The sequence below is a fragment of the Giraffa tippelskirchi genome, chromosome Y, assembly GCF_054371585.1.
Source record: "Giraffa tippelskirchi isolate mGirTip1 chromosome Y, T2T-mGirTip1v1.2.pri, whole genome shotgun sequence".
Taxonomy (NCBI): domain Eukaryota; kingdom Metazoa; phylum Chordata; class Mammalia; order Artiodactyla; family Giraffidae; genus Giraffa; species Giraffa tippelskirchi.
Genome location: NC_137290.1, coordinates 891,691 through 903,369, shown reverse-complemented (window position 1 = coordinate 903,369; position 11,679 = coordinate 891,691). Strand labels below are relative to the sequence as shown.

Sequence of the window (11,679 nt, the reverse complement as noted above, 5' to 3'; positions counted from 1 at the left end):
TGGCCATGGCCCCGCCCCCAGAGGCGGGACTTCCGGGGCGGCGGCGGGCGGGGCCGGCCAGCCCCGGGCTTCGCAGTGCGCGTGCGCGAGCTCGCCGCGCCCTTCCCCCACCCCGCCCCGCCCCGCCCCGCCCCCAACCATGCTGCCAGTTTTCAGGTCCAGGCGGAGGCCTCACCTGGGGCCGCATGGTGAAGCAACCAGACTACTCGGGACTCAGGCCGGCTGTTTGGGGTACATTGCTGTTGTAGTTATGCGTCGCACATAAGATATAATATCACTTCATTATGAACTAGGACAAATGCATATTTGTTAATTACAGATTTTATTCCTTATAAGTATCGATTGCTTGTATGACACTGTTACACAATGCTGTAATGTAGCATACATCTAATGTAACGGGGCTTCCCTGGTGGCTGCATTGATAACGAGTCCGCCTGCAATGCAGGAGACCTCGGCTGGATTCCTAGGTGGGAAAGATCCCCTGGAGAAGGGAAAGGCTGCCCACTCCAGTATTCTTGGGCTTCCCTGGTGGCTCAGCTGGTAAAGAATCCGCCTGCAATGCGGGAGACCTGGGTTCAGTCCCCTGGAGAAGGGCATGGATACCCACTCCAGTATTCTGGCCTGGAGAATTCCATGGACTATAGGCGTCGCAGAGAGTCAGACACAACTGAGCGACTTTTGCTTCCCATAATGTCACTACACGCACTTATGTAACATAGTGTTAGTGTAAATATCTAGTATTTTAATATTGAAAAATTTTACATTTTAATATTTATGTTTCATGCTTATTTTTAAGGATATCTGAAAATAACACAAATTGCATAATTATTATTTTATATTTTTGATATACATCTATGCATTTTATTATTTTAAATTGCTTAATATATAAAATTTAAATATGAATATATAATATGTTTTATTTGTTATATTTGTGCGTGCTGAGTTGCTCAGTTGTGTCTGACTCTCTGCAACCCCATAGAGTGTAGGCTGCCAAGCTCTTCTGTCCATAGGATTCTTCAGGCAAGAATACTGGAGTGAGTTGCCATTCCCTTCTCCAGGAGATCTTGCTGACCCAGGGGTGAAACCTGTGTCTCTTGCATCTCCTGCATTGGCAGGCGGGTTCTTTACCACAATGCCATGTGAGAAGCCCACGTTATATATAACCCATTTCAAAAACAATGAACTTTTGTATAACTTTACCTGTAATATATCGGAGAAGGCAATGGCAACCCGCTCCAGTACTCTTGCCTGGAAAATCCCATGGACGGAGGAGCCTGGTAGGCTGCAGTCCATGGGGTCGGGTCGTTAAGAGTCGAACACAACTGAGCGACTTCACTTTCACTTTTCACTTTCATGCATTGGAGAAAGAAATGTTCAACCCACTCCAGTGTTCTTGCCTGGAGAATCCCAGGGATGGGGGAGCCTGATGGGCTGCCGTCTATGGGGTCGCACAGAGTCGGACACGACTAAAGCGACTTAGCATGGTGTAAATTAACAATTTATTAAGCTCCCACTTTATACCAAGAACTGCACAAGCCATGTGATTCTGGTCCCTCGAATAGGTCACAAGTACCCAAACTGAAATTCCAGGATCAGAGAACAAGACCACACACTCTTGTCTTCTTCAACACCGAAAGTGTCGCTTTGTTTACATTTGCTTTGGAAGGGTCAAGGGTGGATTGAGGGACCCTCAAGTGTGATGGAGTTTTAAAAAATAGGGCTCCTGGGTATTTGCGGGTTATCTGCTGTTGTTCCATTAAATAGTGCTCATAAATTCAAACAGGACCGTGACACACAGCTGACAAGGGGGAATCGGAGGTTCCAGGGTCCCCCGGGAAAAGGGGGCTCTCTTTGACCCACACAGGCTGCTCAGGGGGGGTGTGCGTCTTGGCTTTCTTCTTCCGCCTTCTCCTTCTTCTTGAGACCACAGAGGGGTTTGCTGTTCTCTTGACAGCCGTTCTCCCGAAGGAAGCTTCCTTGTGAGTGGCTGGCTCGTATCCTAGTTTGTGCTCAGTTGCTCAGTCATGTCTGACTCTTTACAACCCTTTGGACTGTAGCCCCCACCAGACTTCTCTGTTTGCGAGGTTTTTCAGGCAAAAAAAAATATATCCCTGGGGACCTGTTACATTTGGAAACTGCCAGTTACCAAGCTATTTGCAAAGTGAATTAAGACATGAGATACTCACTTCTTTGGGACCAGCAAGACTCAGACACAATTGCAATAATCTGGGAAATATTCAAAGAAAGTCCTTTTACATTTTTCAGCAAAATATCCCTCCATGGAGTGTACCCCTGCAACACAAAAACAAAGTTCCCAGTGACCTGCAGCCTTAATCCTCTGTTGAGGAGTGATAAATGCCAGGAATGTAAATTTCATTCTCATTGAGCATGACGGGGAGTGAGAATAAGAAGCAATATCACTTCCAGGGTGATATTGCAAAGCTGAAGGAATTCTACAATTGGAATTAAAGTCTATCATCTGTAGAGTCAAGCTAATGAAATGAGAGGTTATTCTGGGTGGGCCTGCCCTAATCAGGTGTGGGGATCTGAAACATTTGAAGCAGCCGAAACACAGCCTGGTTGCCTTCGAGGAAGCCAATTGCCTGGTGGAAAAAGAAGCCATTTGGCAGGGATTGGCATGTGGCTTCTGAGTGGTGAAGGTGTCAATGCGGTCAATCTAATGAAATGAGAGAGTATTCTAGGTGGGCCTGACCTAATCATGTGTCGGGGTCAGTGAGCTTTGAAATGACAGAAACACAGCCTGGTTGCCTTAGAGGAAGCAAAGTGGAAAGAGACCACTTGCCAGGGATTGGCAGGTGGTTTCTGGGTGGTGAGGTTCTTAATGCTCTGATATATAAGCAACTGAAATTCTTCCAACAATCACCGAGCTTGGAAGAGAGATCCACACCTCTGAGGAGAGACCCCCCCCCAGCCCTGGTTGTTAGCTTGATCTCAGGCTTGTGAGCCCTTGAGGAGAAGACCCTGTTAGGAATCTGTGCTTGGATTCCAACTTTGGGAAACTGCGAGATGACAAATGTCTGTTGTTTAAAAGCTTCTAAGTCTGAAGTCATTTGTTACACAGCCATACATGATGAATACATCTAGAATAAACATATGGATATTAAGTTATCAGTAACTACAGCAAAAGACTAAGATCATGGCATCTAGCCCCATCACTTCATGGCGAATAGATAGGGAAAAAGTGGAAACAGTGACAGGTTTTATTTTCTTGGGCTCCATGATCAATGCGGACAGTGACTGCAGCCATGAAATTAAAACACATTTGCTCCTTGGAAGAAAAGCTACGACAAACCTAGACAGCGTATTAAAAAGCAAAGACGTCACTTTACCGACAGAGGTCTGTTTTCAAAGCTATAGTCATGTATGGATGTGAGAGTTGAACCATAAAGAAGGTTGAACGCTGAAGAATTGATGCTTTCGAATTATCTTGAGAGTCCCTTGGACTGCAAGGAGATCCAACTAGTCAATCATAAAGGACATCAGTCCTGAATATTCATTGGGAGGACTGATGTTGAACCTGAAGCTCCAATACTTTGGCCACCTGATGAGAAGAGCTGACTCTTTGGAAAAGACCCTGATGCTGGGAAAGATTGAGGGCGGGAGGAGAGGGGGGTGACAGAGGATGAGATGGTTGGATGGCATCACTGACTTGATGGACATGGGTTTGAGCAAACTCTGGGAGATGGTGAAGGGCAGGGAAGCCTGGCGTGCTGCAGTTCATGGGGTCACAGAGACTTGGGCACGATTTAGCAACTGAACAACAACCAACCACAGTAAAGCGCACCTCTCCACCCCATGCAGACAATGGTTTGCGTTCTGTGCTTAAATCTTATCACTCTATTTGTTTCCGAGGGCTGCCGTAACCTGTTACCCCATGGAGAACAGACATGTACGCCGTCGCTGTTCCAGAAATCTGAAATCAGGCGTGGGTGCATTTTGGTTCCTTCCGAGTGCTCCCAGGAAGGATCTGCTCCAGGTCTGTCCGCAGCCTTTGTGTGCTTTGCTGGCAATCTCCAGTGTCCCTTTGAAATGGAGCAACAATCTACGGTCCATGTCCCCCATGTCCTCGGCCTGCCTTCTGTCTGTAAAAAATAAAATAAGCTTTAGCTGAAGAATAAGTTTAATCTGAGAAGTGAGAACATGGAGAACCACACAAAGCCAGTCAAGCAAGACTAAATTATAATAGTTGACTTGTTAAGCATAGTGAAGTACCTTTAGTTCCTCCCGAAGGGCTCTAGTGAAGTCGGAAATGGCAGCCCACTCCAGTATTCTTGCCTGGAAGAATCCCATGGACAGAGGAGCCTGGTGGGCTACAGTCCATGGGGGTCACAAAGAGTCGGACACGACTTAATGACTGAGCGTGCACGGGACAGCTGTAGAAGTTCTGAGCCACGTCCAGCGAGCTGCCTTGTAGATACGGACACCTCTACCAGGTGGAGAAGTTAACAGCTTGATGGCCAGGCTGTAGCCATGACATAAGGTGCCACAGATCTCAGCACTGGCCTCAAGGAATGGGAACAGACTGACCCTGGAACTGAAGATTAATTAACCTAAAACAACCAAGATGGTGCTGGTCAGACCACTGATGACCGATCTGAGGATGACTGTCAGAGCTGACTGTGCTGTTTCTACATGCAGCCTCCATCCGACATCCATCTGCCTAGGCGTCCATCTGTTCATCTGCCCATTCATCTACCCGTCTGTCCATACATCCACTGACTCATCCATCCACTCATCCAGCAATCCATCCATCCATTCAGTTCATCCATCCATCCATCATCCATCCACCTCTCCATCCATCCATCCATCAACTTATCCAACAACCCAGCCATCATCCATCCATGCGTGATCCATCCACCATCCATCCATACATCCATCTAACCATCCATCCATCTATCCACTCATCCATCATCCATCATCCATCCATCTATCCATCATCCATCCATCATCCATCCATCGTCCATTCATCCATCATCCATCATCTATCCATGCGTCATCCACCCACCCATCCATCTTATCTATCCATCCATCTATCCATCTATCCATCCATCCACCCACCCATCCATCCATCTATCTATCCATCCATTCATCCCTCCATCCATCCATCCATCTATCTACCCATCCATCTGTCCATCCACCCACCCACTCATCCATCCATCTATCCATCCACCCATCCATCCATCCATCCACCCATCCATCCATCCATTCACCCACCCATCTGTCCATTTATCTAGCCAGCCATCCATCTATCCATCCGTCATCATCCATCCATCAATCATCCATCCATCTATCCATCCAGACAGCCAGCCAATCATTCACTCATGCGTCCGACCATCCATTAGTCTGACTATCCATCCATCCCCCTACCCATCTGTGTCCATTCATGTGTCCATGCATCCATCCATCTGGGAACCCGTGTGTGCACCCAGTCACCGACCTCTCCATCTGCCCATCGGGCCATCCCTCTGTCCATCTACCTCAAGAATTTTGTTGTTGTTGTTGTTTCACTTGCTAAGTCACGTCCATCTCTTTGCGACCTCGTGGATGGTAGCCCACCAGGCTCCTCTGTCCATGGGATTCTCCAGGAAAGAATACTGGAGTGGGTTGCCATGCCCTCCTCCGGAGGATCTTCCCGACCCAGGGATCGAACCTGTGTCTCCTGCCTTGCAGGTGGACTCTTTACCACGGAGCCACCGGGAAATCTCAAGACTTCAGTCAGAACCACTCCTTTCCAGCAGGTGGCGCATGCCCCTCCTTAATGATCCCTGGAGGGAGCTCCCTTATATTGACCCTTTGGTCTGGTTTTGAAGCCAACGTGTCTAAAGAATTATCCGTCCTTAGCAAAGGCATCAGCCCGGTCATTTCCCACGAATGTTACCCGGTTTATGGAATCCGCCCTCTGCAACTCGGTCTCTTGCTAGATCATTCTTTGTTTAGTCCAGAACTTTTAATGCAATTTCCTGTGCCCTTTGTTGTTCAGTGAAAGTCGTGGCCGACTCTTTGTGACCTCACGGACCGCAGCGCGCCAGGCCTCCCTGTCCTTCACCAACTCCTGGAGTCTACCCAAACCCATGTACATCGAGTCGGTGATGCCATCCAGCCATCTCATCCTCTGTCGTCCCCTTCTCCTCCTGCCCCCAATCCTTCCCAGCATCAGGGTCTTTTCCAATGAGTCAGCTGTTCATATGAGGTGGCCAAAGGATTGGAGTTTCAGCTTCAACATCAGTCCTTCCAATGAACACCCAGGACTGATCTCCTTTAGGATGGACTGGTTGGATCTCCTTGCAGTCCAAGGGACTCTCAAGAGTCTTCTCCAGCAGCACAGTTGGAAAGCATCCGTTCTTCAGCGCTCAGCCTCTTTTGTGGCCCGGCCCTCACATCCGTACATGACCGCTACGTGCAGCACAATAACAAGTCACACTGTGAATGGAGGACAGAGCAGAGAATACAGTCTCTGCTCTGCTGGTGATGGGAGCGCAGATCCGTCTGGTTTCACAAAGGAGGCTGGACAAATTCTATTACATACCGTTTTCAACGTGCGCACATTCTCTTTGTGTCTGCAGTCTCAATGTCGGTAATCCGTCCTATGGAATGATTTCCCCACAGGTGTACCAAAGCATATGTGGAAGTTGTATTCCATACATTTGTGTGGCAGCTTCCCAGGTGGTGCTAGTGGGAAAGAATGCAGCTGCCAATGCAGGAGATGCAAGTTCCATCCCTGGGTGGGGAAGATCCCCTGGAGGGGGGCATGGCAACCCACTCCCGTATTCTTCCCTGGAGAATCCCAAGGACAGAGGAGCCTGGGGGGCTACAGTCCACGGGGTTACAAAGAGTCAGACGCACGCATCCTCAGAGTTGGAACTCTCAATCGTAGAGGCAAAAACAGACTTGTCTTTGATTCAGGTTAAATCTTCACTACACACAAGCAAGGGGCTTCCCCAGTGGTGGTAAAGAATCTGCCTGCCAATCCTGGAGACGCAGGTTCGATCCCTGAGTGAGGAAGATCCCCTGGAGCAGGGCATGGCACAACCCACTCCAGGATTCTTGCCTGGAAAACCCCGTGGACAGAGGAGCCTGGCAGGCTACGGTCCCTGGGGTCGCAAAGAGATGGACATGACTGAGTTACTGGGCGTGCACACACGCACGTGTTCCCTGTAGGTGTAAAAGGCGTGTGTGCAGTGAATGCTTCTGTCTGCAGGAGACCTGAAATTGGAAACAGCCCTCAGGCTCACACAGGATGCTGAGTAAGCTCTTACACTAACGGCTGCGCTGAGTCAGGCTCGGATGTCCTCACCCACCCACGCACTCACGTGAAGGCCTTGTGCTGCAGACCTGTGACATCCCCCGCTGTTGTCATGACTTGCTGTTTCCAGCTGGTTTCACACCAGGATCGGCAGTGTCGGGTGGGGGTGGGGGTGGACAGAGGAGGACGAGGATGGGATGAAGGACTCGCAGCTTGATCAGGGGTGTCCGGTTGGATTACGGGGGTAAGAGTGCGCCTGAGGTCCCAGGCTCTAGCCACTGGGTGAGGTCAGTGACATGAGCTGAGGGGGAAAGCACTAGGGGGAGGAACACTCTGGAGTAGGAAGGAGGCGAGTGAGTCCAGTCGGGTTGAGTTAGTTCGGAGCCACCTGCAGCCTTAATGGAGCTGTCCCATAAGGTAAGGAGTCCAGGGTGAGCCTGCGGCAGAAAAAAGTCATGACATAGGAAGGGCTTCCCCAGGACAGGAGAAGAAACGGCACCATCCATTAGTCCACACGTCTGTCCCTCAATTCATCCACCCATCCATCCATCCACCAGTTCATTTATCCATCATCCACCCATCCACCCATCCATCCATCCATCCACCAACTCAGTTATCCATCCATCCACCCACCAATTCAATTATCCATCATCCACCCATCCACCCATCCATCCATCCATCCACCAACTCAGTTATCCATCCATCCACCCACCAATTCAATTATCCATCATCCACTCATGCCAGAATCAATGTGTCACAATATGCATGGACTATTGTCCACCAGGGAAGCTCCGCTGAACCTCAGCATCCAATATTTATCGGTACTCAAACACATGCTAGCCACGTGGCTGTTCTTTAGTCTCCAGCCCCTCCCAGAAGTTCAGGAAACTAATATCTGCAGTGTCCGTCTTGCCCTGGAGTTTGGAGCTGACACGGTGTGTCCCAAAGTCCCCATCGTAAATTGCATCGTTAAAGGGTCCACTTACTAAAGCCCCCAAGCAAAGACATACCTGTGAGAAGGAAACTCCAGGGGCCTGGAGGCAAAGACAGCCCTGTCTTTGTTGTTGTCTAGCCACTCATTTGTGTCCAACTCTCTGCAACCCCATGGACCGCAGCACGCCAGGCCTCCCCGTCCTTCACTGTCTCCCGGCGCTTGCTCAAACTCGTCCATCGAGTCAATGATGGCATCCAACCGTCTCATCCTCTGTCACCCCCTTCTCCTCCTGCCCTCAATCTTTCCCAGCATCAGGGTCTTTTCCAGTGAGTCAGCTCTTCGCATCAGGTGGCCAAGGGATTGGAGCTTTGGACCTGTCTGAGTCAGGTCATGTCTTCATTGCATACAAGCAAGGGGCTTCCCTGGTAGCTCAAGGATAAAGTATCCGCCTGCCAGTGTAAGGCACTCGGGTTTGATCCCTGAGTGGGCAAGATTCCCCTGCAGAAGGGCATGGCCACCCACTCCAGTATTCTTGCCTGGAGAATCCCATGGACAGGGGAGCCTGGAGGGCTACAGTCCACGGGGTCGCCGAGAGTCGGACATGACCGAGCAACTGAACAACAACAGCGTCTTCACTACATGCAAGCAAAGCGCAGAAGAGCTACGTTTTATGGCAGGGCTTTGAAGGAAGATGGCAAAGGGTGATAGACAGTCTGCGGAGGTGAGGGCGGAGTCCCCTTAGGAGAACAGGGCGAGAGCTTCAAAGGCGGGAGGGACCACAGGGCTCGTCGAAGGAAGCTGAGGTGAACCTGGCCTCCCAGTGCAGACAGGGGTCCTCTGCAAGGAGACCAGGCGGCAGCAGCCCGAGGTCCTTACGGGGACTTTCTCTGGGGGCGAGGAGCTCAGAGACCTCCAGTGGGGCTCCCCGGGAGAACAAGATCCTGGCCGATCGACACGAAGCCAAACCGTACCCCGGCCGGCAGTTTCCAGGTGGAGACTGTGGTTAGAGCTCGCTGCGTTAAGTCTGCCTTCACCTCACACTTCCCTTCGCCCACGTGGCCCATCACAAGATTGTAGACAGACACACATGGTGTTTCCTGGAGCAGGAGGTCGCGTTAGCAAGGTCCCGCCCCACTCCACGTGTGCAAAGCTGTGCTGTATTTTCAGGGTGGTTGTTCCCGCTTTGCAGGCGTGAGTCAAGTGTCTGCAGGCTTTGCTGTCTTCTCCGTCACTTCTCAAAAGCGTTCCTCAAATCGCCACAGTCTTTCTACCCCAAATCTACACGGCACTGAAATCATTATTTTTTTCTTATCTATGTATTTGTACTGAAGTGTTGTTGATTTCGGTCCAGTTCAGTTGCTCAGTCGTGTCCGACTCTGTGCGACCCCATGGACTGCAGCACGCCAGGCCTCCCTGTCCATCACCAACTCCTGGGGTTTACTCAAACTCAAGTCCATCGAGTCAGTGATGCCATCCAACCATCTCATCCTCTGTCGTCCCCTTCTCCTCTCACCTTCAGTCTTTCCCAGCATCAGGGTCTTTTCCAATGAGTCAGCTCTTTGCATCAGGTGGCCAAAGGATTGGAGTTTCAGCTTCAACATCAGTCCTTCCAATGAACACCCAGGACTGATCTCCTTTAGGATGGACTGGTTGGATCTCCTTGCAGTCCGAGGGACTCTCAATAAATTTCTCCAACACCACAGATCAAAAACATCAATTCTTCAGCGTTCAGCTTTCTTTATAATCCAACTCTCACATCCATATATGACCCCTGGAAAAACCATAGCCTTGACTGGATGGACCTTTGTTGGCCAAGTAATGTCTCTGCTTTTTAATATGCTGTCTAGGTTGGTCATAGCTTTTCTTCCAAGGGGTAAGCGTTTGTTAATTTCTTGGCTGCAGTCACCCTCTGCAGTGATTTTGGAGCCCCCAAAAATAAAGTCAGCCACTGTTTCCCCATCTATTTACCATGAAGTGATGGGACCAGATGCCATGATCTTCATTTTTTGAATGCTGAGTTTCAAGCCAGCTTTTTCACTCTCCTCTTTCACTTTCATCAAGAGGCTTTTTAGTACGTCTTCACTTTCTGCCATAAGGGTGGTGTCATCTGCATATCTGAGGTTATTGATATTTCTCCCGGCGAGCTTGATTCCAGCTTGTGCTTTCTCCAGCCCAGCGTTTCTCATGATGTCCTCTGCATATAAGCTAAATAAGCAGGGTGACAATATACAGCCTCGATGGGCTCATTTCCCGATTAGGAATCAGTCCGTTGTTCCATGTCCGATTCTGACTGTTGCTTCTTGACCTGCATACAGATTTCTCAGGAGGCAGGTCAGGTGGTCTGGTATCCCCGGGTCCTTAAGAATTTGATTTACAATATTGTTAAATCCTGTTGCACAGCAAAGCGATTTGGTTATACATATATGTACATTCTTTTCTTAATATTCTTTTCCATTATGGTTTATCATAGGATCTTTTTTCATTGGAGGATAATCCCTTTACGATGTGTTCGTTTCTGCTGAACAACATCAATCAGCTATACATATGCATATACCCCTCCCTCCTGAGCCTCCCTCCCACCCCCCACCCACCCCCTAGGTCATCCCAGAGCCCCGAGCTGAGCTCCCCGTGCTGTGGAGCAGCTTCCCAGCGGCTGTCTGTGTCACACACGGTCGTGTATATGTGTCAGCTCTTCCCAGGTGGCTCAGTGGGTAAAGAACCCGCCTGCCAACACAGGAGACGTCAGAGACGCCGATTCGATCCCTGGGTGGGGAAGATCCCCTGGAGGAGGGTACGGCCACCCGCTCCAGTGTTCCTGCCTGGAGAATCCCCTTTGACACAGGAGCCTGGCGGGCTCCATAGGGGTCGTGAAGCATCGGACACGACCGAAGGGACTCAGCACGCACACACACGCACATCTGTCAATGCTTCTCTCTCAGTGTTTCCTGCCTCCCCCTCCACCCGCCGTATCCACAGGGACTTCACTGTGCTCCAGTCTCTCAGTCACGTCCGACTCTTTTTCTTGCCTTGAGAACCCCACGAGGAAGTCTTCCTATTTAATAAAGGACACCAGCCGGAGCTCTCCCTTTCTCCTTCCTGAAAGGAAAGCTGAGATGTGTATGGTTCTCTTGGAGTCTTTCTGCCCCCCTCCCTTTCTCTCCCGCCGACTGTACGACACGCGCATCATCTCTGATCTTGGGGTTTGCAGACAGAGACCCCTGAGGGCTGGTGCAAGGCAGACAGAAGCCGCCCCAAGTCACTGGAAATTGTCCAGGGGGCTGACTGGACAAGGAGAGGTGATCTGTGTCCGGCCCTTGTTGACAGTGAGCTCGCAAGAATCAAACAGGCTCCGTGCGAAAGGACCCAGGGTACCACTCTGGGTTATTTAAGGTTGCTAAGCAACTGGCAACTGAGGACGACATTTCCCTGACAACACAGCCTGTGCTACAGATCCTGGGAATTCATTAGACGTTGGTGTGCG

The 11,679-nt window shown here is 50.0% G+C and overlaps 1 long non-coding RNA gene across 1 annotated transcript; it reads right to left on the bottom strand.

Moving 5' to 3' along the window:
• Positions 1–1,476: 1,476 nt before the first annotated feature.
• LOC145537808 (uncharacterized) lies at positions 1,477–8,860 on the bottom strand. Its single transcript, XR_014076432.1, has 2 exons — positions 8,573–8,860; positions 1,477–3,562 (listed from the first exon to the last, which is right to left on the bottom strand). It is a non-coding gene; the product is annotated as an uncharacterized LOC145537808 (long non-coding RNA).
• Between the last annotated feature and the right edge of the window lie 2,819 nt (positions 8,861–11,679).